General features: G+C 41.1%; 1 protein-coding gene across 3 annotated transcripts in view; it reads right to left on the bottom strand.

Moving 5' to 3' along the window:
* Positions 1-10,047, bottom strand: part of PPP2R3A (protein phosphatase 2 regulatory subunit B''alpha) — a 210,483-nt gene extending 200,436 nt beyond the window's left edge. Inside the window, exon 1 of one of the 3 annotated variants that reach the window (XM_068545961.1) lies at positions 9,936-10,047. The gene's annotated coding sequence lies outside the window, so the exon portion shown is untranslated. The remainder of the gene's footprint in view (positions 1-9,935) is intronic. The other 2 variants (XM_068545959.1, XM_068545958.1) reach the window with 2 other exon arrangements.
* Positions 10,048-27,932: the final 17,885 nt, after the last annotated feature.

Below are 27,932 nucleotides of genomic sequence, written 5' to 3'. Positions count from 1 at the left end.
GATTGCTAAGTCCTTAATGACATACCCATTCACAGACACTAATCTCTGCTTTTTATTTCTAACCTCACAGACAAGCAGTTTTCAAACTGCTTAAAACAAAACAAAACTGGAGGGACTCAGTTCAAAATAAAGCTTAAAGATGAATAAACATACGGGGGCACGGGAGAGAAACAGCCTCAGTGCTCAGTCTTGGGGGGGATGGGAGGAACACCCAGATTATTGAGAGATCTGGGAAGAAGAGTTTGAAAGGGAAGAGAGTGCTGGGGAAAATGAACTTTAACAAAGACCTGAGAGAAGGAGCTTTGTAGATATTAGGGGAAAGCAAAGGTCTTGAGGCAGGGATGTAGCTGCTTTGTTGAAGGAAGAACAAGAACCATTTGTGACTGGGACAAAGTAAGCACAGGGGAGAGTAGCAGGAGATGAGGTCAGGGAAGTAAAAGGGGGTTTAGATATGTAGGGCCTTGTAGGTAAGTGTAAAGCCTCTGATCAGAGAACTTATTTAACAGTGTCCCTCTAGCTGCTAGGAGAGCAAGGACAGAAGCAGGGAAAAAGAGGTGATGACAGTAATCTAGGTGAGCTACAATGGTGGCCTGGACAAGGTAGAAGCAGTAGAGATATTGGGATGTGACCAATTCTGATACATTCTGAATGTAGAGCCAAGAGGGTTTGCTGATAGACTGAATGTGGGGTGAAAGAGAAAGAAGAGAGTCAAAGATGTTGCCAAGGTTTTTGGCCTGGGTTCCTGGAGGAATGGAGCTGCTATTTACCGAGATGGGACAGGCTGTGGGAAGAGTGGGTTTTAGAGGGGAAGAGGAGGAGTTCAGTTTTGAGATGTCTGTTAGATATCCAAGTGGAGAGGTCAAGTAGGCACTTTGATATCAGAGTATGAGATTCAGAGAAGAGGTCTAATTTGGAGAAAAAATTGGTAGTCCTTGGTGGTAGCAGTTGGTGTATATTTAAGGTCATGAGACTGGGTGAAATGACAAGGAAATAGGGTTGATAAGGAAGAATAGAGGTTTGAGGAATAAACAGCTCTCCAATTTTCAGAGGTCAGGAAGATGATGAAAACAAAAAGACTGAGAAAGAATCACCAGTAAGGTAGGAGGAAATGCAGAGAATGTAGTACTCTGGAAGCTAAGTGAAGAAAGCATTTCAAAGAAAGGAATAATCAACTGTGCAAAATGCTGTTGAAAGGTCAAGTAAGAAAAAGACTGAAAACTTACTCACTGGAGTTAGCAATGTGGAGGGTAAAGGCCTGACTCAAGAGAGAGGACTCAAGAGAGACTGGTGGAAAGGAACTGGACTGAGTGAGTTAGACAACAGAGAGGAACAGATTTGGAGGAGGATGCAGGGTCAAGAGAGAGTTTGGGCTTCTATCATAAGGCACTGTATCTCTAGTATCTAGCAAAGTGCCAGGCACATAGTGGTAACTCAATAAATATTTGTTGATTGAGGTGAATAAGATCACTAACCACTGAATCAGGAAATAGTCTTAGTTCTAGAAGTTTAAAGGCTGATACATTGAAATGTGAGAATTCTTGGTTCAATAAAAAGAACTGCCTTTATTCTCCTTCAAAGCCTGAAAACTCTTTAGTTTTGAAAACTATGACTTACACACCTAGAACAGCTATCCCTAGATTTGAGAAGAGGGACTTCCCTGATGGCGTGGTGGTTAAGAATCCAAGCAATGGTCCGTGAAGATCCCACGTGCCGCAGAGCCACTAAGCCCGTGCGCCACAACTACTGAGCCTGCACTCTGGAGCCTGAGAGCCACAACTACTGAGCCCATGTGCCACAACTACTGAAGCCTGTGCACCTAGAGCCCGTGCTCCGCAAAAAGAGAAGCCACCACAATGAGAAGCCCGTGCACCACAACGAAGAGTAGCCCCCTCTCGCTGCAACTAGAGGAAGCCCGCATGCAGCAACGAAGACCCAACACAGCCAAAAAATAATAATAACAAATAAATAAATTTATTTAAAAAATAAATAAATTTGAGAGGAATAGCAACAGAATTTGACAAATGCATGCTCTACAAGAAAATATACCTTTAATTCTGGATGGGTACAATGTATCCAAATACCTTTTGTACCTGGGACTCTGTGACTGGCTGGATCCCAGCCCTCTAGTTATGTCATGACTCACTATGCACTAGAATGGAAGACTCTTGGTGGTTGCTGAAGGATCATACCACTCTTGGTGGTATCTGACAAGGGTCTAGTAATCAGAATATATAAAGAACTCTTAACTACTCAACAACAAAAAAGACAAACAGCCCAATTAAAAAACAGGCAAAGAACTTGAATAGACATCTCTCCAAAGATATACAAATGGCCAACAAACACATTCAAAGATGCACAACATCATTAGTCATTAGAGAAATGCAAATCAAAATCACAGTGCGATATCACTTCACATCCACGAGGATGGCCATAACCAAAACCAAAACAAAACCAGAAAATAAGTGTTGACGAGGACGTGGAGAAACTATAACTTTCAAACACTGATAGTGGAAATGTAAAATGGTGCAGTCGCTGTGGAAAACAGTTTGGTGGTTCCTCAAAAAGTTAAACATAGAATCACCATATGATCCAGCAATTCCACTCCTAGGTATATATACAAAAGAACTGAAACAAGTATTCAAGTAAAAACTTGCACACGAAAGCTCTTGGCAACACTATCTACAGTAGCCAGAAGGTGTAAACAACTGAAATGTCCATCAACTGATAAACGGATAAACAAAAGGTGGTATATCCTTTCAGTGGAATTATTATTCAGTCAAAGACAGGAATGAATATTATTCAAAGAAAGGAACACATGCTACAACATGAATGAACCTTGTAAACATCATGCTAAATGAAAGAAGCCAGACACAGGAAGTCACATTTTGTGTGATTCCATTTATATGAAATGTCCAAAATAAACAACTCCATAGAGAAAGAAAGCAAACTGGTGGTTTCCAGGAAATAGGGGGATAAAGGGATGGAGAGTAACTGCTTAATGGGTACACGGCTTCCTTCTGGGGTGATAAAAAATGTTCTGGAATTAGATAATGGTGATGGTTGAACAACACTGTGAATGTATTGAGATTCATTGATTGTACACTTTAAAATGATTTAAATGGTTAATTTTATGTTATGTGAATTTTAACTCAAAAACAATAAGTCACACAGCTCACACTTGACAGATCAAGGTCATGCACCCACGAACTGACTCTAAATCCTATTACCATGCAACCACTGTCTCCTTTACAAACCAAAGGAGCTCTGGACAACCTTGGCAGTGAACTTTTCCCTCCATCTATCACCATCAGGCATAGTACCTAACTATATTTGTGATAAAAGAATTCCTACAATTGCCTAAGCACATACAAGTTTCTAAACAAAATATTTTCTTACCATAAACTCCCAGTATAAACCTTAAACCAAAGTCTGCTATTCATGTCACAAAGTCATCCTTCATTTAGAAGTTAACCATCATGCACCTATCTGATGAACCAATGACAACTATGAAGGACAATCCCTTACAAGATGATACTCCTGTTTGCAAAAAGAGTACAGCAATGGGGCTTATGCCTTCAACTAATAAATACCATTCTTCACTAATAATCCTTGGCATTTTCCAACCCCTGTGGTTTCTGTTCTGCTGGTAGATCACAACTTTTAGAAACATGAAGTGTAAAACTGACCTTTAAACCCTCCTGTGCCAGATTAAGGTTGCCAGTGAGGCAGAAATGGATAAATGACAGATTGGTAGTGAACATCTGCATTACAACCCACTCCAGAGAGTCAGTCTAATCCAAAGTCTTCAAGGTAACTGCATTCATACAACCTTTTGGAAACCAAAGTTTGTTTGGTGTTCTCTTCTTCTCCTTCTCTCTGAGCTCAATGAGGGCCTACTTCTCCAACTTATATCCATACCCTTTAACCACCATCAATGATAAAGATTTCAAAGTATGAGAAATGTTACATACACGCAACTGGAAAACCAAACTGCAATATCAAGTTAATTAGAAAAAAACACAGCTGCAAAAACTATCCCTAGGAATGACAGGGATACATATTCCCTGACATAGCCAAGTATTCCATTTTCAACATGCCAACAATCTGGTCTTTGTTCATCAGTTCACTGAAAGGATGATGTCAGGGTCACTGGAGCCCTGCTGGTCCTTAGGAGTTCTATGGCTTTCCAGATAAGAAAGAGACTACGGGCCTAATCACCAACATCTGAGTCTCAAGGGTCCTGGCAAAATATCTCCTCAGTGAAAAGCACAAAGTCTCCAAAACAAATATAAGCAAGACCCCTCTGAAATGGGGTAGACGGGTAATCAGGCACGACTGAGATACCTCCCTGAAAAGTCAGGAGAAGCATTTGGGTAACCAACACAGACTAAGCACCTACCATAGAGACATGTAAGGCACCTCCCCCTGCCTCATCACTCCCCTTTTGGGTAAACTTCTCAAAAGATTTTTCCAACATTCACCATTTCCATTTCCTTACTTTCTATCCACTTCAATCTGGCTTCTGCCTTTTTCAATCTAAAACGGTTGTTGCTAAGGTCAAAGACTCCATCTTGCTAAATTCAGTACATCATTTTAGGTCTACATCTTTACTTGATGACTCCTCTTTTTAAAATACTCTCTTCCCTTGACTTTCATGACACATCTTAAACTGGAATTAAATTTGAAAGTGAGCTTCTAAGACAAAAATCGAATGTAGTTTAAATTACTCTCAAAAATTCTTTAAATGGCCTATTAAGTAAAGCCTAACTGATTTTTGTATGCATAACTCTATACAGTTATGAACAGCATATATGTATGCATGCATGCATGCATGCAAAAAAAAAAAAACAACAGTAAGTGTACCTGCAAAATAGAACACTTTCTTTCATCTAATTAGAAACACCTTCAATATTCGGTTAAGTTTGCATATCTTAAGGGCAAGCAAGGTGTCATTCCACTGTACCTCTGGCCACTTCTCATCCCTCTCCTGGGGTTACCCTCCTTGACCCAACTTTGAAATGCTGGGCCTGAGCCCTCATCTCTTCTTAATGTCTATCGTTGGTTCTCAATTTCCACTGCTCAGTGGAATCACCTGAGGACCTTTTAAAAATCCCAGGCTGCAATTCAGAGCAAGCAAACAGAAAGAGAAATTGAGGTAGGCCTCAGCATCAGTATTTTTTAACCATTCAATGTTTCCAATGTGTAGCCAAAATAAGAATCACTATTCTATACTCTCTCCCTACAGCAGGCATCACACACTCCTATGCCTACACAGTCGGAGAAGAAAATAAACAAAGCAGGCCAGGAATCAGTTTTAGGGAGTGGTAGGCTCTTTGGTGGACTAGAAAGCAGCTGGGATCAGCTGTGACAGAGCTCCAATCAACTGCTCCCACATGGGAAAGCCAGCTCAGTAGTGCCACATCTTCTCACTTTTAAAGAAAAGCTCCAAAATCTGGATTTTCATGTGAAATCTTCAGATTTTAAATTACTGGCAACTAACTCAAAATTAAACAACAACAACAAAAACCACTGTATGTGAAAAACAACACACATCTGTAAACCAGATTCAGCTCTGGGCTGTGGGTGTACAACCTCTGTGCAGGGTAATTCCATCTACACCCTTCAATTTACACCTAAATATTTATATCCCCAGTCCATCACACCCTTCTGGGCTCTGGATTTGAATTATCAAATGCTTATGTGACATCTCCACTTCTCATCAGTCCCAAAGTGAACTGTAATTTAAACCACCTCAACCATTTATCCTTCCAATGTTCTCTAGCTCAGGTAACACCATTCACCTGGCTGGGTAAGTGAGAACCCTGGGCTTTATCCTATACACGTATTTCTCCCTCACTGCTTGTACCGTGTCAATCATCAAATCCTATCAATTATGCCTCCTAAATATATCCCCTGCATCCATTTACTTCTCTCCATCTCCTCTGCTACCAACTTGGTCCCAGCTATCAGTTTTTCTCTACCTTTCCACAGTGTAGTTTTCCCTCTGTATCCATGGATGTAAACCTGCAGATATGGAGGGCTGACTGTACTACGCCATCTTATATAAGGGACTTGAGCATCCGTGGATTTTGGTATCCAGGGGGGTCCTGGAACCAATCCCCAGAAGATACCAAAGGCTGACTGTATTAGCCAGCTCAGGTTGCCATAATAAAATACCATAGACTGGGTGGCTTAAACAACAGAAATTAATATTCTTACAGTTCTGGAGGATAGAAGTCCCAGATCAAGGTCCAGCAAGGTTGGTTTCTGGTAAGGACTCTCTTCCTGGCTTGTAAATGGCTATGTTCTCACTGTGTACACATGGCCTTCCCTTCCTCCTCTTCTTATAAGGCCACCAATTTTATTGGATTAGGGCCCCAACCCTTATGACCTCATTTAACTTTAATTACCTCCTAAAGACTATCTTCAAATATAGTCACATTAGGGATTAGGGCTTCAAAAAGCAATTTTAGGGGGACACAATTCACTTTATAACACTCTGTAATCTTAGTTAGAATCAGTTTTCTCCAACATCCACTCATTTCCAAGCCATTCTCTACAGTATGACCAGAGTAATCTTTTACAACCACAAATATTTACAAACGTGTATGTGTACATATTTGACCCAACAATTCCACTTCTAGGAATTTATCCTACAAATATATTCACACAAATGTGAACTAGCATATGCATAGTACGATTTGTTATAGTAAATTATTGGAAACAATTTAAATGTCCCTCAATAGAGGAACACAGTTTAAATGTCCCTCAATAGAGGATCCATTAAATAATCTGTGGTGTATCTATACAATGGAATACTATACAGTCGTTCAAAAGAATAAGAAAACTATATATTAGAATGGAAAGATTTCCAGGACATTGTTAAGTGAACAAAACAAGGAACAGAACAGTGTGTACAGTATGCTACCAGTTGTGTAAACAACAGGAAGAAAGAATATGCATTTGCTTGAATGCCACAGAAAATGTCTAGAATGATACATAAAATTACTAACAGTGGTTATCCTGCTGGAAGGTATGAGGAAAGTGGCAGCTGGGGGAGGAAATAAGACCCACTGCAGACATTCTGATCTAATGGGCCTGGAGCACGGCCCAGGCACTAGTATTGTTTTAAGTTCCTCTAGTGATTCTGATAAGCAGGCTGGACTGAGAACTGCTGCTCACCGTGCCTTCGCCTACTTTCCCAGCTTCATTTTGTATCATCCGGCCCCTATCACTCTCCATCCTCCAGCCATACTGGCCTCTGAATTCCCAGAAAAGGTCCTGCTCCTTCTGCCTGGAATATAGTCGCCCTAAGCTTTACCTTGTAACTTCCATTTATTCTTCAGTCTACCTCTTTCCCAAAGAAACCTTCCCTAGTTTCCAAACTAGGTCAGTACCCCTTTTTTATGTACTCAGAGCACCCTGTACTGCTTCCAGAATCTATCACAATTGTAACGAGGAACTGTATAATTAAATATACATGTATGTGTCTGTCACTCTCTTTAGACTGTAAGGTCCAGGAGTGCAGAGACCACATCCATGGCTTTTACCACTGTAGTCCCAGACCTAAATTAAGGTCTGGCTGGCAAGGTAGGCTCTCTCTCAGATGCTTGTTAAATGAATGACTGCTCTTACCTTCAAACCCAGCAGAGTAGAAAAAATGACACAGAAGCAAATGAGGACAATGCAGTGTCATTAGTGTTAAGACAGCAGTCCCTTTAGAACAGTGGTTCTCAACTGGGGTGATTTTGGCCCTCCCAGGGGACATCTGGCAATGTCTAGAGGCATTTTTGAGTGTGGGTGGTGTGGGTGGTGTGGGTTGTGTGACTGACTGTCACAACTGTGTGTGTATGCAGGCGGACTACTGGTAACTATTAACTAGAGGTCAGGAATGCTGCTAAACATCCTATAGTGCACAGGATAGCCTCCACGAGAAGAATTATCTGGTCCAAAATGTCAATGGTACCTCTAATTTAGAGGACGGTCATACTCAAAAGGGTGATCAATTCTATTCCAGGCAGTGGGTTTTTTTTGGGGGGGGAGGTGGGGTGAGGAGGATGTCAAGAAAAACTTCAGAGAGGAAGTAAAGCTTTAAGCTGTGTGTTGAAGGGTGGCATGGACCATATCAGTGTAGACTGTTTGCCAGAAGTAATGCGAAGCCTCTGAAGAGTTTAAAAGCAAAGTTATGGTTTGAACAGGTACCCCCCTCAAGTAGCCCATACTCCAATATTACTCATCTCCTTTATTCCCTTCTTGCTGAAACAAACCTTTCATTCTCTTAGGGCAGTGGTTTCAGCTAAACATTAAGGCCAAATTAAGTCAGAATAAGATAAAGTCGTATAGCCCTTTCAATCTCCAGAATGTTAGCTGCATTTTAAAATATGCAAATACTTATGAATACAAATAAATCTTTAACTGCTTAAAGTTCAGATCATTTGTAGATAAAGCTATTTTTTGAACTCAACAGCCAGGTTGGTCCTGGTAAAGACTTCTCCAAAGCTTTCCATTTTTAAAAAAAACTTCTTTCCTCTGGCCTCAATTTCTGAGCTCCCAGAGTTAGAAAAGATTCAAGTTTTTCCACAAGTATCTCATGCTATAAGTTCTTCTGCCAGAGAGGACAGGATGCAATAAGTGTGAATAAACTGTATGTATAAATTAGTCTATAGATTTTTTAAAAGGTTTTCACTAAAAGTCATGGATACTCCTGGAAGAAATGAAATTGAGGTAATTTAAAATAGTATGACCAAGAAAGAAAACCGTGTTTTACTGTAACACAAGCCTGCTGCCTACTGAGCTGGAAACACACGCTCTGCTCTAGTATATGGCTATTCTTAGGGTCTCAGACTGGGTGCTCTCTCTATGAGAAACTGAGGCCTGAGACTAACGAAGAACAAAGAAAAATGCTTGGCACGGAAGGTTTGGGCGATGTTTTGTACATAAAAGATTTGAGGAGGAAGACTTCCTCAGATTTTGGAAGGCATACTAATCACTCTTTTTTTGCTTACGTGTTAAAAATGTTTATTTCGTGTTTCCAGACCATTTCCTAATAAGAAAATACCTTATAATTTACAAAGAGCAATTTATCCTCCCTTACATTTGCTGACCACTAAAACTGGATACAGTTTCCTTAAGCTTTACCAGAGTCAGAGGATTGGGAATAATGTGAGCATAGCAGAGTTCAGATGCAACATCAACTCCAAGGCCGGCCAGCTGGTTTCCATCGAGAGGTCCCCCAGGAGAAAGCCCCTCCGAGGCGGCGGCCAGGGTCGGCGCGGGAGTGAGACCCCCCGGGGCGGCCCAGCGGCGGGCGCGGGGCAAGGCCGGGGTCAGCCCGACCCCTGTTTACCTTTGTTTCAGGTACTCCCGCTCCCAGCCGGGCCCGGGATCCCGCCCGAGGCCGCGAGCTGGTGACACATCCTTCTTTGGCCAAGTCGGGCCGAGGTTGGTCAGGGGGCGGGGAAGGAAAATAAAGGCTCAGCGCCTAACGACGTGACTCTCAGTTCTTCCAAAACGTTGGCATTTGTTTCTCTGCCAAGCTTTCCTATTAACAAGTTCCCGAGGGTTGTACGGGCGAACTGGCCCCCCAGCCTCCGAAAGTGGGAGGGACCAGGCCGTCCCCGCCTTCCCTCCTCCGTGGGCGTCCCCGGGGCAGGCCGTTTCCACACCTCCCGGGCTGACAAGGCCCGGGACCGAGCCGGGCGTGCGACGGCGCCCGCACCGCCTCGAACCCCGACTTCCGCGGCTCAGCCAGCAGGGCCAGCGCCGCGCTGCCCTGCCGACCCCGCCGGCCCCTGGGGCCAGGCCGGTCCCCGCCCTCAGGCCCCGGCCCCGCCCGCCCGGGCCTCCGCGCACCGCCCCCCGCCCTCGCCACAACCCGCGGGCCGAACGCGGGGCGCGAGGGCTCCGGGCCGCGCGGCGGGCTGCCCCACGCTTACCTCAGCGTCCGCGGCTCCTCCTCTGGCTGCTGCCTCCGCTCGCGCACAGCGTTGGCCGCCAGGGCTCCCGGCGGCGCGGGATGTGGGCTGGGAAAGCGGCGCGTGAGGAGCTGAGGCCCAAGCGCGCCCCGCCCAACCGCCCGTCCACCCCCTCCCATCCCTCAGCCCCACCCTCTGCTGCGGGCTCGGCGCCCCTCCCCGCCCGCCAGGCTCCGCCCCTCCCAGCGGGCCCCGCCCACTCTGCCGGCCAGAGAGTGAAAGGGGGCAGTCAGGGGCGCCGCAAGAGCCGCCACGGCCGCTGTCCGTGCAGTCCCCTGTATGGCCGGCCTGCGGGGACGCGATTCGTAGTGCATACTACGATTTGGCGGATGAGTTTCACTCTCTGGTTTATTATTACTGTTATCGTTGTTGTTGTTATCTTCATTAGTTGTTTTGCCCTCCTGTAGCCGACTGGATGGTTCCATTGAGGCCAGAGGCGGTGGACAGGTAGCCCTCACCGCTGACCAGACATTCCCTGTAACTCCGATCCTACCTGTGGCCAGCACCTGCGCCACATGTCATTATAATATAGTGAACAAGTTGTGTGAATTTTGAAAGAAGAGATATTTATTTTTAACAGTTATTGTTAAATATAACACAAATATAGAAAGCCATATAAAACCAATGTACAACTTATGAATTATCCTGAGACATAACACCCTTATAACCACTTATACCCTTATACCATAACACCCTTATAACCACTCTTGAGATTTAACACCATGTGAAATCTCATCACTAGCTGGGGGGACTCAGCTTGGGAAGGTCCTCCCAAAATTGCCTTCCTTGTAACAGACACAGGAACTCATAGGCCACCTGCCCACAATCATGTGCTAAGAGCACATATGAAAAATGTGAAAAAGTGAAATTCTTAATTAAAAAGATAAATCAATAAATACATAAACATGTAAACAACTTAATAAATAAGTCAATCAGGAGATTGAACAGCATGAGTAAGGAGCACCTAGGGGTGGGAGGTAGGTGGGTATGTGAAGGCTTAAAAATAGCCAGGGATTAGGTGGCCTGCAAGGATAGGTCCTGGACACCTAGCTGTCTTCACTCTGTGTCACTAGCACCTAGCACAGCACCAGGCATATAATAGGTGCTGTGTGTGTATTATAGTTCAAGGAAAGAAAAATATTATATATAAAAATATATAAATATAAAAATATATAAATATATATATATAAATATATATATATAAATATATATATAAATATATATATATATATATATATATATACAGTTGACCCTTGAACAAAGTTGGGCAGGTTACGGGCGTCTACCATCCACCCACCTCCCTTGCAGTGGAAAGTCCTCTGTACTGCTATCTCTACCTCAAAAACAAAGGAATTGATAAATGACTCACCTAAGGGCAGGAAGCTGAAAAAGTGGATAGAATCAGGACTCAAAACCCTAGTTGTTTTGACTCCACATACTGCAATCTCTAATCAAACAAAACTTTTCCCCACATTTAAAGATCTGTAACATGAAAATCCAAGTACCATATTTATTGAAAAATATCTGCATATAAATGGACCTGCAAAGTCCAAACCCTTGTTGTTCAAGGGTCAACTGTATAATCACCCAAAACATGCTTTGCCTACTGAACAATTTCATCCAGGGTCAGATCTTCCAATAGCTAAAATGATGTGCTCTGTAAGATGCCTTCATGCCTTAGAAAGAGGTCATTATACTTTAAACCTTATACTGCTTTCCAGTTTAAAAAAAGCCCTTTCGTGTGCATTAGGGTATCTTACTTGATACTTAGAGCAGTCATGTGAGAAAGGCAGGGCAGGACGGAAGGACTTTGCAAAAGTCACAGTGTAATGCATACCTGTAAGGAAGGGAAGTACACAATGAACTATACAACAATTTTAGTACTGCTGACCCTGCCAATCTCTGCTGGATTCCTGGTTTGCCTTGACAGTTTCATTACCTGAGTTTTTAACATTAGAGCTTTTTGGGCTCCTTTGCCATACATTTATATGCAGTATGACTTGAATTTATAAAGGACACAACATCTAACTTGAAATTTAATTCAGTACGACAGAGTCGGCGTCTTTATCGTAAACACCTTGGCAAACTAGGGTGGAGAGCTGCCAATTCGCCATCGTTTATTGAGCATCCCAGCTCTGTGGTTTGGTGATGGAAAAACAAAGAATAGAAAATGAGTAAGACATCATTTTCACTCTCAAGGGGTTTATGGCTGAATAAGGGAGAACGATTTGAAAATAAATGAGAGTTTAATTTATTTGGATGGTAGGGGAACATTCCTGAGCACAATTAATTCTATTAGGTGTAGGGAGACAGTATGGCAAGTTTTTCAGAGAAGAGAACATCTGATTTTTTTTAATTATGGAAAAAGATCAAATATTGCAAAAGCAGAGAGAATAATATGTGAACTACTATGCTCTCATTACTCAGCTTTAACAGTTACCATCCCATGGCCAATTTGTTCCATCTGTATCCTCACCTTCTCTTTCCCTCCCTGGATTATTTTGAAGCAAGTCACAGCAGCGTATTATTTCACCCATAAATATTTTACTATGTATCTCTAAAAACTAAGGTCTATGTTTAAAACCAACAAAATCATTTATCTTTAAAAATTAATGATTTCTTAACATCTAGTCAGTATTCTGATTTCCCCAACTTTCTCATAAATGTTTTAAATAGTTTATTTCTTCAAGTCAGGATTCAGACAAGGTCCTCATATCGTATTTTTTAAAAATAATGCTTCTTTTTTATTTTTATTTATTTATTTTTAAATTTTAATTTAAATTAATTTTATTTTTTGGCTGCACCAAGCAGCTTGTGGGATCTTAGTTCCCCAACCAGGGATCAAACCTGGGCCCTTGGCAGTAAAAGAAAGGAGTCCTAACCACTGCACCTCCAGGGAATTCCCATCACATTGTATTTAGTGAAAACTCTTAAACGTTTTTCTTTCTGTGCACTTTATATACTGAAGAAATCAACAGTTGGTCCTGTGGATTTTTCCACATTCTGCACTTTACAGATTACACCCCTGAGGTGTTGTTTAACGTGTTCCTCTACCCCTGTATTTCTCATAAACAGATAATAGAACTAGCGACTTGATCAGATTTAGGAAAATACAATCCATAATAAAGAGAAAAGTCAATCAATCAAAAACAAACCCAGGACTGTCATAGATGTTAGTATTAGCAGATAAAGACATTAAAACTGTTACTCTAATTGTGTTTTAAATGTTCAAAAAGTTAAGCAGAGACATGAGATTCATAAAAAGACCCAAATTGTACTTCTAGAGATGAAGACAACAATGTCTGAATAAAAATACACTGGACAGATTAGTGGCAAATTAGATATTGCCAAAGAAAAGATTAGTGAACTTGAAGTCACACCAATAGAAATTTCCAAAATGAAGCATACATAGGAAAAAAAAATTTTTGAAAAAATAAAGAGAATCAGTGAATTGTGGGACAATTTTAAGTGGCCTAACATATGTAAATGAAGTCTCCAAAGGAGAGAGATGGCGACAAAAAATATTTGGATAAATGATGGCCTAAAATTTTCAAAATTGATGAAAACTATTATACTCACAGATCTAAGAATTTCAACACATCCAAACACAAAAAACCATAAAGAAAGCCACATGAAGGCACAGCAAAATCAAATTACTCAAAATCAGTAATAAGGAGAAAAATCTTAAAAGTAGCAGGAGAAAAGAGGCATGTTATATATACAGGAACAAAGAAAGGATGACAGCAGATCTCTTGTTAGGAACGATGCAAGCAAGAAGATAGTGAAATAACATCTTTAAAGTACTGAAAAGAACTATCAATCTAGAATTATATTCTCATCTCAAAAATGAAGGCAAAATAAAGACTTTTTCAGATGTACAAAGTCTAAAAAAATTAATCATAGACCTGTACTACAATAAATGCTAAAGGAAGTCCTCCATGCATAAGGAAAAATGGCACCAAATGGAATTATGGATCTACAGAAAGGAAGGAAGAGCAAAAAATAGTAACTGCATTATAAATACATAAAATCTTAAAGTTATTATTAAAATCTCTTTAAAAGATGTTTTATTATTTAAACAAAAAATATAATGTATTATGGGTATGATTGCCAGATAAAATATGGGGTGCCCAGTTAACTCTGAATTTCAAATAATTGTTACCTTTTTAGTGTTTCAAAACATTGCATGGAACATTCTTATTTAATGAAGTTATTTGTTATTTATCTGAAATTTAGATTTTACTTGGTGTCGTTCATTTTTATTTGCTATATCTGGCAACCCAATTTTGAGGTTTATAACGTATGACAAAAACAGCAAAAAGGCTAAGAGAGGAAATAAAAGTATGCTGCTGTAAGTTTCTTATACTGTATGGATACATGAAGTGGTACGATTTCACTCAAATTTAAATTTTGATAAGCTAAAGATTCATACTATAAACCCTAAAGCAACTACTAAAATAACCAGACAATAAGAGCTAACAAAGCAACAAAGGAGTTAAGATGTAAACACAGAATTTTTAAATTAATCCAAAAGAACATACAAAAAGAGGAGAAAGCAACAAATAATCTATTGGAAAGGTAGAAAGCAATTAACAAGATGATAGACTTTAACCAAACCATATCAATAATCACATTAAATGTAAATGGATTGAACACCCCCAGTTAAAAGGAAGAGACTGGATTAAAAAGAAGACACAGCAGTATGCTGCTTACAAGGAATGCACTTTAAATACATAGACACAAATAGGTTAAAAGTAAAAGGATGGAAAAAGATTTACTATGCAAACAAAAGAAAAATTAATCAGAAGAAAAGATTTCAGAGCAAAGAATATTACCATAAGTAAAGAAGGTCATTTCATAATAACAAAGGGGTCAGTTCATCAAGAGGACATAACAATTCTAATGTTTATATACTTAATATAATAGAGCTTTGAAATACATGAAGCAAACATAGAAATAGACAAATTCACAATCATAGTTGTAGATTTCAAACCCTTCTCCTAGTAATTGGTAGAACAAGTGGACAGAAAATTGGCAAAGATATAGAAGACTTGAATAACACTATCAAGCAGCTTCACCTAATTGACATTTGTAGGACACTGCATCCAATAAAATAATTCACATGCTTTCTAGATACACATGGAATACTTACCAAGATAGACCAGATTTTGTACTGTAAAACAAAGCTCAATACATTTAAAAGTATTCAAGTCATATAAAGTATGTTCTCTGACCACAGTGGAATTATACCAGAAACCAGTAACATATCTAGAATTTAGTGTACTCCCTCCTCTTTCCCCTAACTCCCAAACCTGCTCTTCCCCCCATGTTTCTTGCTCATCTCCATCAAGGTCCCATTATCCACTCAGTTACATAAGCCAGAAAATTTTTTTTTTTTAACACAAGCCAGAAATTCTTAATTCCTCCTGCTTCCTCATCTCTCTTGTGGAACAAATCTCCAAATTCTGCTGAGTTTTCTTTCAAACTGTTTCTCAAATCTGTTTGCTCCTCTCTGCCTCTATTACTGCTGCCTCAGCCATTAGTGGTTCAGATCATCTCCATCTCTCTTTGTGGGCCTGAACCAGCCACCTAACTGGTCCCTCTGCCTCCCACCTTGCCCTGCTTTAACTCACCTTCCACATACGGCTGAGCGTAGTGAACATTCTATCATATTCTTATAGTTTCTTAGCATCTGTGAATAGCTTTCCTTTATTTGGGCAATCTCCACCGTTAGGAGTTCTGACTCCCAGGTTGAAACCAGAACTCACTTTCCCCACTTTCTTTGCAGCTATGGGAGGGTATGACCTAGGCTCAGTCAGATGTACCACACAAGATTTTAATTAGAAGAGCACAATATGAGGAAGCAGGACATCTACAACAGAATAAAGTCATTAGATATATGTGCAGAAGTTTCTTGAGACATTGTTTCCTTGCAGGGGGAATGTGATTACTTGGGGAAATCTGAAAAGTTTGAAGTTTGTGTTTGATTTTCTTTTTTGTTTTTCTTTTTGTTTTCTCCCTCCTTCCCACCCTCCTTCCCTCTCTTCCTTCCTGTGACAATTTTATTGAGACGTAATTCACAAACCATATAATTCACCTATTTAAAATGTGAAATTCAGTATTTTTTGTATACTCACAGAGCTGTGCAATCATCATCGAAATTAATTTTTTTTTTTATTTTTTTTTTATTTTAATATTTATTTATTTATTTTGGCCACACTGGGTCTTAGTTGCAGCATGTGGAATCTTTTCGTTGCAGCCTGTGGATTTCTTAGTTGCAGCATGCATGTGGGATCTAGTTCCCTGACCAGGGATCGAACCTGGGCCCTGCATTGGGAGCACAGAGTCTTACCCACTGGACCACCAGGGAAGTCCCCTGAGTTAGAATTGTTACATACAATAAAATCTACCCTTTTGAGTGTATAATCCTATGAGTTTTGACAAATGTTTGCAGTTGTGTAACCACCACTACAATGATCAAGGAATAGAATATTTCTATCAACCCTCCAAATGCCCTTGTGCCACTCCTTTATAGTCAATCCCTCTCCCACTGCCCACCCCGCCACTCAGCTCCAGCTCCCGGCAACCACTGACATCTGTGTAATTCCCTGGAGGGTCACCCAAATTGCTGTGTATGTCATTACTTTGTTCCTTTTTCTTGCTGAGTAGTATACCATGGTATGGATATACTCCAGTTTATTTGACTATTCACCTGTTGAATGACATCTGAGTTGTTTTCAGTTTGGGGTTATTAAGCAAAAGCTACTAGGAACATTCCTGTATAGGTTTTTGTGTGAGCCTATGTTTTCATTTCTCTGTGTAGTGATATGTCTTTGTGATTTAAATTTTCATTTCCCTAATGGCTGATGACGTTGAGCATCTTTTCATATGCTTACTTACCATCTGTATATCCTTTTTGGTGAAACGTCTGTTCATGTCTTTTGCCCATTTTTTAATTAGATTGCTTATTTTTTCACTGTTGAGTTTGGGATTTTTTTGTATATTCTAGTTAGTAGTCCTTTGTTGGACATGAGGTTTGCAAATATTTTCTCCCAGTCTGTAGTGGCTTGTTTTTTCTTTCTCTTAATAGTGTTTTGGGTTTTTTTAGAGCAAAAGTTTCTAATTTTATTGAGGTCTAATTTATCAATTTTTCTTTTTTGGATCATACTTTTGGTTTTAAGTCTAAGAACTATTCACCTAGTCCTAGATCCCGAAGATTTTGTATTGTCTTTCAAAAGTTTTATGGTTTTATGTTTTACATTACGTCTATGATTCATTTTTAGTTAATTTTTACACAGAATGTGAATTTTAGGTTAAGGTTATTCCTGCCTTCCCCCCCCCACCCCCATGTATGTCCAATTGCTACAGCACCATTTGTTGAAATGGTTATCCTTCCTACACTGACTACCTTTTACATGTTTGTAAAAACATCAGTTGGGCATTCCAGTAACAAGGAGTACACCTAGTGTCCAGAATGTGGTTTCTAATATCATTCTCCAATAAAAGGAATAGGGCTCCTTAGAGAAATTGTTGATTCTAGGGCTGTGGCAGGAAATATATAAGATGATACTGGAGAATCTTATAGTATCAGAAAGTAAGGAAGTGATTAAAAAACAAAACAAAACACATTGATGGGGGTACGTCAAAGGTGCACAGGAACCAACTGGAAGAGTTCCCAGTGGCCAAAGTTGGAACAATTTGAGCAAGAAAATAAATAAAGTAGTATTGGATTAAAGCTCAAAGTACAAAATAAATACCCATGATTCCATACTGAGGTAAGTGATTGAATAATAAATAAATAGGAGAGAATAGACAAATCCCCCATACAGAAGAATTCCAAATAATTGATGCAGATATTTTGACCTCAAGGAGGGGAACATAACTCCTCACTCTTTGGGTGTGATCTGTGCATGGTGACTTCCTTTCAAAGAGTACAGTCTGGAAATAGGAGGAAAGCAACTTTACAGTGGAGAAATCTGACAAACACTAGCTCAGCCAGGTGATCAAACACAACATCAACAGTCATAAATCATGCTGATAATATGCACTTTTGATATGAGGTGATAAAAATAACACTTTACTTCTGTTATCTTCCTCCTAATAACCATTACCACAGTCTTATCGGGAGAAAAACATCAGACAAATTCCAATTTGGGGGCATCTTACAAAATATATGACCTGTACTCCTCAAAGCTGCCAGGGTTGTGAAAACAAGGAAAGTCTGCGAAACTGCCACAGCTAAGAACAGCCTAGGAAACATGACAACCAAAAACTAAGACAATCTGAATACACTATGACCATTAATTAATAATAATGTGTCAATATTGGTTTCCTCATTGTAACAAATGAACCATCCTAACGTAAGACATTAATTATAAGGGAAACTGGGGGCAGAGTATATGGGAACTCTTTGGACTATCTGCTTAATTTTTCTGTAAATCAATGGAGAAGTGAAACTTGGCTGTAAAAGCTTCTATTCTATTTATTTCTACATTCGTTCCCAGGGTTGTAAGGACACCCAACTGAATTAACATCAGTTTCTTGGAGAAGATGTGGGTCTACCATATATTCCAGATTGGGGTTATCAGGACACAGGGCACTGAATCTAGGGTCACCTAGGTTATTCCTCCTGAACCATCTGTTTGTTTGTTTGTTTGTTTTTAACCGAGAGACTCTCTAAGCCCATGCCTTTAACCTGTTTCATACACTAGTGAATTGCATAGTCCCTAGGCATAGCTAAAGTTATATCTTTACCCCCTCCTCCTTTTTATCACCAAAGTCTTTTTCAAACGTTTTTGAATTTGGGTTGATGGGAAGGAACTGTACCCTCCAACTACTCTGCAACTGCCATATGAAAGGATTCTGCACCTTTTTCCCCTTTGGCAGTTTATGAAGCCTATGGATCTCTTCTGAGAATAGTGTTCTAAAATCTATTTCATAAAATACATAGGATCACAAAGGAAACCAAGTATTGAAATACAGTTATCAAAATATTAAGACAGATGTGCAGTATATTTCTATACACTTCTTTATTAACAGGTTAAATATTAAGATCTAGTGACAAATTTATTTGCCATCACAATTTCAAAGTAACAATGAACAAAAATGATATTTCAAGATACTGGCAACAGCCATAAAGCTAATTGAAGATATCTGTGAATTCTATTGGTGACAAAGTCATTGGTGGTGTGAAACTGCTCTGGTATATTGCCTCCATTCATTATTGAAGGAAATGCTAGATTTTCAGTTAGAAGTTGGTGAAAATAAAGAGGCAATTTTTTTTTCCTTCCTCTGAGTTCATGGCTTAATGGAATCCCATTTCTGTTCTGTGAGATTCTTCACCCTTTTCACATTTTACTTTATTTGTCTCATCTACCAGCATTTTCTGTTCATTTTTATTAACCCCTCTGGGATGAGTTTCAGAAGGAGATTGAAGGGAGCGAGGGATATCAGTGAGTACAGACTTGCCTCCTGGAATGGATGCCTCCCCCCCAGACCCCCACCCCCAAGCCTAGCTGGCTGCTGCAAGCAACTCCTCAATCATAAATACCAGCCCTAGTCACAGAGGGCTTGGACTCTGCGTTGGTTTCCCTATGTGCTTTGTTGACTTACCCACAAGACCTACCCACAGCAAGTTGTTCTCTCCTTATCCTCCTGAAACTTGTCCTTTTGGAAAAGTGTTTTGACTCAGACATCCTGAATCTGGGCAGGCCCTTTGAAATGTGTGAGAATGTGTTTTCCAGTTCCAGCCTCTATAGATCCTAGAAGGCAAAATAGAACCACACATTTAAATACCACCAATAAAGCAGAACACTGAAGAATTTGCTATGGAAAATGAGCCCTCAAGGATATAAGTAATATATTGCCAGTACTGTGAAGTTAAACAATGAAGGCTATTATTTTATTAAAGTGGGGACAACTGTTTAGCCTCTGCAACATTCTTTTGTCTTCAGTTCCAGTGCCTGGAGACCAGCAGTACAGTGGGACTCTCAATGGTGAGAATGAGATGTGTTTTCTGCCTTTGGTGACACTGCTGTTTTTACAGTGCTTTTCTTGCTCTGGGACTCTTGTTGATTTCTGCCCTAGAGGTCGAGGGCAGACATGTTCCAGCTCTCCTGACGAGTTGCCAGGGGACTGGGAGTGGACTGGATTCTGGCCACGGCCATTTATTCTTGAAGAAATTAGAAACCAGCGGGATATGGCTCTGCTTATTCAGAAGGAGTAAGAAATAAACTAGCATGTGACAAGGGCAAGGAAGTTTATCTTCATCTAGACAAACTTTTATTTTTATAGGTCTATAGAGGGGATAAAAATGAAGACCAGGAGAGAAGATATGGCTGGTAGTAAAACAAGAGAGGAGGGGGAGAGAGAGAGAGGTAAGGCAAGTTTCTATCCAGTAAAGGTTCTTTTTTATGTAGACTTAGTTTTCTTCCCCCTTATTCTCTCTCACAGTTCTTTTTTCTTAAATTAAGAAATTTTAGAATATATAAAGCATACAGAAGGGCAGAGTTCATTACATAATAAACATCCATGGAGTCACCACCAAGATGGGACAAATGTTACAGATACCTGAAAGGAGAGGGAAGCTCTGATGAGCCAAGAAAGACGCCCAAAGACAAAGAGTCACCGTTAACCATCTTCCTGGCTCAGAGAGTGTGAAGCCACCCAGCCAGGTAAGAACTGTTCTATCCCCTTCCTCTCCTTGCTGCTAACCCCCTACCATATGGGAGGAGAACAAAACAGCAGGTGTTTAGTGCGTGAAGAAGAAAGCTAGGGAGAGTGGAGAGCACAAGACCCTATTCCCCTTTCCTACTGCAGGCTGCCAGCCCCCGGGGCTGGTGGAGGGGAGAAGGTTTACCACTAAGTGAAGTTGCGAGTTTTGATTATTTCAGGGGATTATGTATTCTGATTGTTAAACTGAGACTGTGTTTGTGACTTAAAATGACTGTGGGATTGTTCATTATTTAAGAGGGAACAGAAAAGCCATGGGACTCACAGAGTTTTTGTTCAGGAACAGGGAAGGTGACTTCCACTGGATAAATGTGTAAAGGAAACGGAGGGAAACAAAGCCAAGTTGAATTTCATTGCCAGGTGTCATGCTTATTCCACATACCACATGGAAAGCGTTTTAACAAATCTAAGGTGCCCTCGATACTAAGGCAAACTATAATTTTATATGCCACTAAGAATGAAAAAAAAATTGCTACACATGATACATCAAAATTAAGGCAAAAGTCAACGATGAACAAAATACCAAGCATTAAATAGACAGGATCAGGAGTACTGATTTTTCCTTTTGCCTCAGGCTTCAATATGCCTTGGTATGGCATTGTCACTGACGTTTATCTAAAAATGTGATATTTTGTTCATCCTTTTTTGGCATTAATTTTATTTTTGAAAATATTCATTAAAATATATTTATCTTGATTTGGTTCTTTTTGGCCGTGCCTTGCAGCTTGCAGGATCTTAGTTCCCCGACCAGGGATCAAACCTGCAACCCCTGTGATAGAAGTGTGGAGTCTTAACCACTGGACCACCAGGGAGGTCCCTATGTTGATTTGTGAGGGTTTTGGCTCTCAGTTAAAATTTTCATCTGATGAATGGATAAAGAAGATGTGGTACATATATACAATGGAATATTACTCAGCCATAAAAAGGAATGAAATTGGGTCATTTGTAGAGACGTGGATGGATCTAGAGACTGTCATACAGAGTGAAGTAAGTCAGAAAGAGAAAAACAAATATCGTATATTAACGCATATATGCGGAACCTAGAAAAATGGTACAGATGAGCCAGTTTGCAGGGCAGGTATAGAGACACAGATGTAGAGAACATACGTATGGACACCAACGGGGGAAAGTGGTGGTGGTGGTGTGATGAATTGGGAGATTGGGATTGACATATATACACTAATATGTATAAATTACTATATGTATATGTAATTCGTGTATTATGTATACACTAATATGATAACTAATAAGAACCTGCTGTATAAAAAATAAAATTAAATTAAAAAAAAATTTTCACCTGAGACAAGTGCCTCACTCATCTTACCTGCTTCGCTCGGTTCCTCTGGGGTAGAAAACAAAGAAGAAGAAGGGAAGAAAGAAAGAAAAAAAAGAATGAAAGATCCTTTTGCTTATTTTCTTGCCCAAGTAATTATAAATGGGAGAAATAGTTTCATAAATTTCTCAAACAGACATCTCATTAAAATTCTGGCTGGAAAATATCAGAGATGGTCTAACTGATAGCCCCAGATAACACTGAGGAGAGGAGCTCTAATCTCTTTGAGAAGACTCCAATTTACTGCCTGGATGACAAAAGTCCACAATAACCCACTAAACTGGTGCTTTCACTGCTGCTGATATTAAAGTAGGAAGCAAAGTTCTTGTGTTTATTTCCTCATTCCTGCTATTTAAGGAAATTCCCTCTAGTTCCAATGAAAGTGTAAGAAGAGATTTATGACACCTGTGTGTAATGATAATACCTGGTTTACAGGTCTCTACCACTTCCATCATCTCACTTAATTCTCGTAATATTTCTTATTCAATTCTCAAAAACTACCACAGGGGGTAGGCAGGGAAGGTATTGTCTTATTTTATGGACGAGGTATCAGTCTCATTTTTCAGGTGAGGCTGACCTAAATCACATGATGAACTGCTACGGAATGGGAACGAGTACCCTGATCTTTCTACTTCAAGGACAGTCCCTTTCTTTTAGTGTCGTATGTCCCTGAAGACACACGGAGAGACACTCTTAAGTGGCCGTGTTTGAGGGATTGCAGCTATAATCTGAGCTGGTTAGCAGCTGATCTCCCTGAGGCTATCTCCAGTCTCCTATTGCTGTTTCATATTAAACAGGTTTGGGAGTGAGTCATTTGGCTGGCACAAAGCAGCAAAGTGATTGCTTCAGCCCTGCTTGGAAACTCCCTTTGCCTGGGGGAAGCAAACTCAATGCAAACCACAGCTATAATATTGCAGCTGCTCTGGGGCTGACTTTGTGTTTCACTTACATAATTTCAGGCTCCGTTGAGCATTCACCCATTTTCTCCTTCCATGTTTACGTGATTTGGTACAGTGTTCTTTTATGCTAACACCCCGGTTTACACACGATTTCCTTTGTTTAGGTGATATTGGAGTAGAAAGGAAGACACGCCCTATCCACAGAGCTCTTAGTCAGAAAAGGAAAGGAAGCCCTCAGTTAGCCCAAGTGGGCTGCTGGCTGCCTGACACCCAGGTAAGCCTTAGAGGTGACAGAATTTTGATCAGTCCGAGGAGGGAATTTGGATTTCTGCTTCTTCTTGTCCAGGACTGAGGCATAGGTTGCTCTTGGTAATCAATTTGGGAGCTAGAAAATATCCCCTCCTAAGCTCCATTGACCTTACTGATGAGAGAGCACATATCTTTCTTGAGCTAGAGGTAAACTAGGTGACCTCTTCCTCAGTTGCCACCCCCGTGCCCTACAGAGAGGTGTGACACAGCGCTCAGCAAAGTTTTATTGTGTTATTTTATGTTAAATGACTGTTTTCCCTATTGGACTCTGAGCGTCTAGAGAGGAGGGGCCATGTCTTATACTGTAATCCCCTGAAAGCTGGGCCACCTTGCAGCCAGTTTTATCATTGTGCGGCATCCAAGAGTAAAACACGATTCCAACTGCAAAGAAGTTCATAAAATCTCCAAGAGACCATGGGCAGAAATTACAATCTCACACACACACACACACCCTGTGCTATTCTGGCCTTTGCAGGTCTGTCTCCCCAGGCCCATTCATTGACCCACCTGCTCCCAGTTTTCTCACCACCTCAACTCCAGCCTCATTCAGTTCCTTCTCTCTCTCTCTCTCTCCATCTCTCCTCTCACCCTTCCCTCTCCCTCCCTCCCTTCCTCAGCTCCTTTGGATCTCTGCTCTCCTCTCCTCTGATCATCTCTGGCTCAATTCTTTATTATATCATCTCCCCTCAATTCTTTCAGTCTTCTTTCTCACCCATTCTCCTGATCAACACAGCACAGCTCCAGAAGTGGAGTATGTGAACAGAAGCCTCCAAAAAAGAGCTGGGAGTGAAGGGGAGGAGGGGGCTGTGAATACACATATGTTAATATTTTTGTCCCTGTCATAGTCATCTTTGTCTCCTCAGCACTTAGCTCTGCATTTAGCACATATTAGGTTTTCAGTAAATCATCCATGAATGAATGAAAGATTATTAGCCTTTACCCCAATGTGCCATCAAAGCTGTTCATGAGCACTACCCCTTTCAAGGAGAGACTGAGAGACCAGTAGTTTTTGTCCCATAAATTGGTGGGATTTGGCTATAACTTTTTGGCTGTTTTTAATCTTGCTGGCAGAGGTGCCAGGCTCCCTGTAGCCATCCTCCATCAGGAGGGGGCTAATTCCTCCCAAGCCCTCTTGTGCTTGGGTGCCCAGGTCACTGGCTTCCTAGGTGGTGTGTGGCGGTAGAAGGCCTTCTCCTGGTGGGGCAATGAATTGGGAGATTGGGACTGACATGTATACACTAATATGTATAAAATGGATGACTAATAAGAACCTGCTGTATAAAAAAATAAATAAAATTCTAAAATTTAAAAAAAAAAGTTAAAAAAAAGAAGAGAAAAAAAGAAAGAAACCCTTGCTGTGGCATGTCTGCCAGGTATATGGGGCCTGCTTCACACCTTGATCCTGCCAATCCTGTTTCCTAAGACTGGGCCCATGCTCCTATCTCCCCTGGGCCTCAGTGAACAGAATGCTTCAACACACCTCTTCTACCCGGTGCCCCTCACTCTTTTGACCCCAGTTCTTTGAGTGGGTTCTTCCTGTGGCCCCTCAACCTTGGCCTGTACCTGGGCTGAGTCTGTTGCTTTAGGCTCAGATTTCTGTCTTTTATTGCTGATCTCTGCCTGACTTACCTCTACATCCATCTCTGGATTTTTTGCCCTGCAATTTCTTTTCCTTTTTACAATCTCCTGGCAACCATTTTCCTAACCCTTTGATGGATGCAAACGTTGACAATCTTCTTATAAGATTGTGGGTCTCAACTCTAGAGAGCCATGGCTTGAAGTGGAGAAGGAAGAAGAAAACAGTGCCTGCTATCTGAACAGTAAGGCCCACCTGTTATGGCCAAAGCTTCCTGCAGAGACTTGATTTGAAGGTTAGTATTAATACACTTTGGCAAGAATATTGGATATAAGTGACTTTTCATAGTTTGACGTTAAGAAGTGTTTCTACATTATGATAAAAGAAGAAAAGTGATATAAGATGCATGGAGAGTTAGGTTGAAATGGCAATAATTCCCTGAAGACATTATGACAATTCTTTAAAAAGACAAGGCACCAGGATAGTGCTGAGAGGGGAAACATTTGTTGGATAATAAAATTTTAATTTGTTCCTGGATAGAATCCTCTGAGTTCTACTGCTCCAACACTGCTCAAAATCCAACTGGGAGGTGAATTGGCTCTATTTAAATCCAAGTAGAGTTTACCTATAGGCCTCTGACTTTTGTTCAGACTTACTAGTCATTAAATATTAGCCAGAGCCCTGTGGAAAAGTTTAAGATTACCTGGATAATGTCAATCCTAGTAGAAGTGTTATTTTATTAATATTTATTTTACATAGAACACTGTTCATTGTTTTTAGTGTTTCATTTATAAAGAAGCTTGCCTATTCTCAGGGGTTTCTATCTCTGAATGGACTGATAAAAGTTAGTGGTAAAATACTGGTTTAATGGACAGCACATAGGGCCCAAGTAGGTGAGACAGATGGTTCTATAAAATAGAGGAACCCATGGGTTAGCACGCTAAAGGAGGTCAAAGAGAAGTTGTCTTAAAAGAGGGAACTGGAAAATGGACTGGTAATGGTTTTTGGTGGGATATTGGACTTTAAGTTGGCAGAATTGAAATAGCTCTGGATAATGATTACGTTCAGGGTGAAGCCACAGGAGTGGCTGGTGAAGAGAGAGGAGGTGAAAGTCACCTGTAACCTTGGCAAGACTTGGGGAAGAGAGTTAGACTGAGGTCCAGTGAATGTGGAGGGAGTGACCAAGAGAAGGATAGATGACAATGATGGCCACAACAAAGGGTAGAGAGTTTTTCTAACTGAATGAAGAACAAGTGTTTGGATATGGTCATAGGGAGCCGGAAGATATAAATATGTTCCTTTTCCCAAATAGCCATGGGGTGTGTGAAGAATGGAAAAGTAAAACATCCTCACTCCCGGGGGCCTGAGGGAAAGGCAGTATCCTTCAGCAAGTGTTGTGTTTCAGTTTAGGAAGGAGGGAAAAGGAGCCCAAGGAAAGGCTTACATTGTAGAGAAGGGAGTTTGTCAATGAATGAGGGTTCCAGAGGGCCAGTGGAAAAGGTGGGGTTGTGGGGAGGGAAAAGTAAGAGGATGAGCCAGGGAAGGTTGGAGGTAATAGTAACAGAAAAAGACAGGCCATCAGAGGGGCTAGTATTCAGGGTGGCAGCAAAGCTTGCCAGTAGTGGAGAGATAGGTAAAGCTGAATTAATTAGCCTGGAGCATCTGTTTGGGCCTCTGGCATAAGGGGTTTCTAAGCCCATGCAGAGAGGGTGCCAGGTGGTGTCCGAGGCTAGGTGCTGCCCACCCTCTTGGTCTTGTCAGCAACAAGAGGCCTCTGCCCAGGGCACCAAAGGGTTGCAACATGGCTGTACGGTTGTTTGTGTTTCTGCATGAACCAGCCTCAAATAAAGAGGGTAGAATTGTTAGACCTGAATCAAAGGAATAGAACTGTACATGCTCCCAGGCCTTTGAAGTGCCTCTAATCATGGGTCCTGACAAATTAGCTAAGCCTTTCCTCATGTTGGTGACACACCCTCAACCCTGGTGTCCCCTCAGAAGCCTTGGGCCTCAGCCACAGGGTCTTCAGGTTTAGGAGAGAGAAGAAATCAGCATCTAAACTCCTTGGTCAACCCAACTTGACCAGGTGACCAGAAAATAAAGCTACTCCCAAGAGTTTTCGTCATGATAACAGTGGGTCTCCCCAGCACTGCTTCCCTTTGCTAGGGTGACCACACCTCACACAACCCTGTACTGGGTAGGGGGCCAGTTGCTGGGGATTTAGGTATGAAGCTGGGAATTTGGTCCAAGAGGGAAAAACTGTAAATTCAGATTTTGGGAAAATTGATATTAAATTAAGACAGGAAAAGCAGCAAGATAAATGCAGTGCTGAATTGGTGAGTGGCTGATCTAATCTGTATGTAACTCAGATGTCAGCTGTAGTCACCCTGCCCCTTAGTATCTGTTAGGATTGGCTCAAGCCCATCCTGGGGAAGTTCAGCGCCCTCCTCGGGTTTCTGCACAGCCCCTCCTGCTGTGATTCCCAACTTTGGCTGAGTTCTCCACCCCCAAGTGGACCTAGTCACGGGATCTAGCTCCTTTTCCTCGGTTCCCTCCTAAAGCACTACTCATAGAAGTTAGCAGCACGTTGGAGAGCTTCTGGTGGCCCACCATATCAGCGCTAGACAGTGGGTGACACAGAGTTAACATCAGATAGGCCTGTTTGAAAAATCCCCTTCACCTTTTCTCCCAGCTCCCAGATTCCAGACTTCCTACTGCATTGCCTAAGCCTCTTTTTCCTCCCCTCTCTCTCCCATCTCCTTCCTCTTTCACTCTCTCCCACTCCAAGTCCCTTTTTTTTTTTTAAGCAGAGATGTTTATCTGCTTCCTTGTTAACTCCTGCCAGCCCCTGTCCAAGGGCTCACCCTTTACCACCACCTGGCTTTTCAAGGTATTTTCCTAAACAAGGTAGTTGCTTCTCTAAGAGGAATTCTGCAGAAAGCTGGCTAAAACATTTTCCTTACTTCTCTATTTTTATTGCCCCTATTGAAAGACACCTGGCTCCCAGAGTCTGCAATGGGGCTTAACATACAGGTACATTTTAAGTGGTTCCTGATATGATGGGCAGAGGAGGGGTTATTAGCGCTGGGCTGTTCCAGTGACCTTCTCAACCA

The sequence above is a fragment of the Eschrichtius robustus genome, chromosome 6 (assembly GCF_028021215.1).
Source record: "Eschrichtius robustus isolate mEscRob2 chromosome 6, mEscRob2.pri, whole genome shotgun sequence".
NCBI lineage: Eukaryota > Metazoa > Chordata > Mammalia > Artiodactyla > Eschrichtiidae > Eschrichtius > Eschrichtius robustus.
The sequence above is the reverse complement of the archived record's forward strand: the minus strand, read 5'-3'. Positions and strand labels throughout refer to the sequence as shown.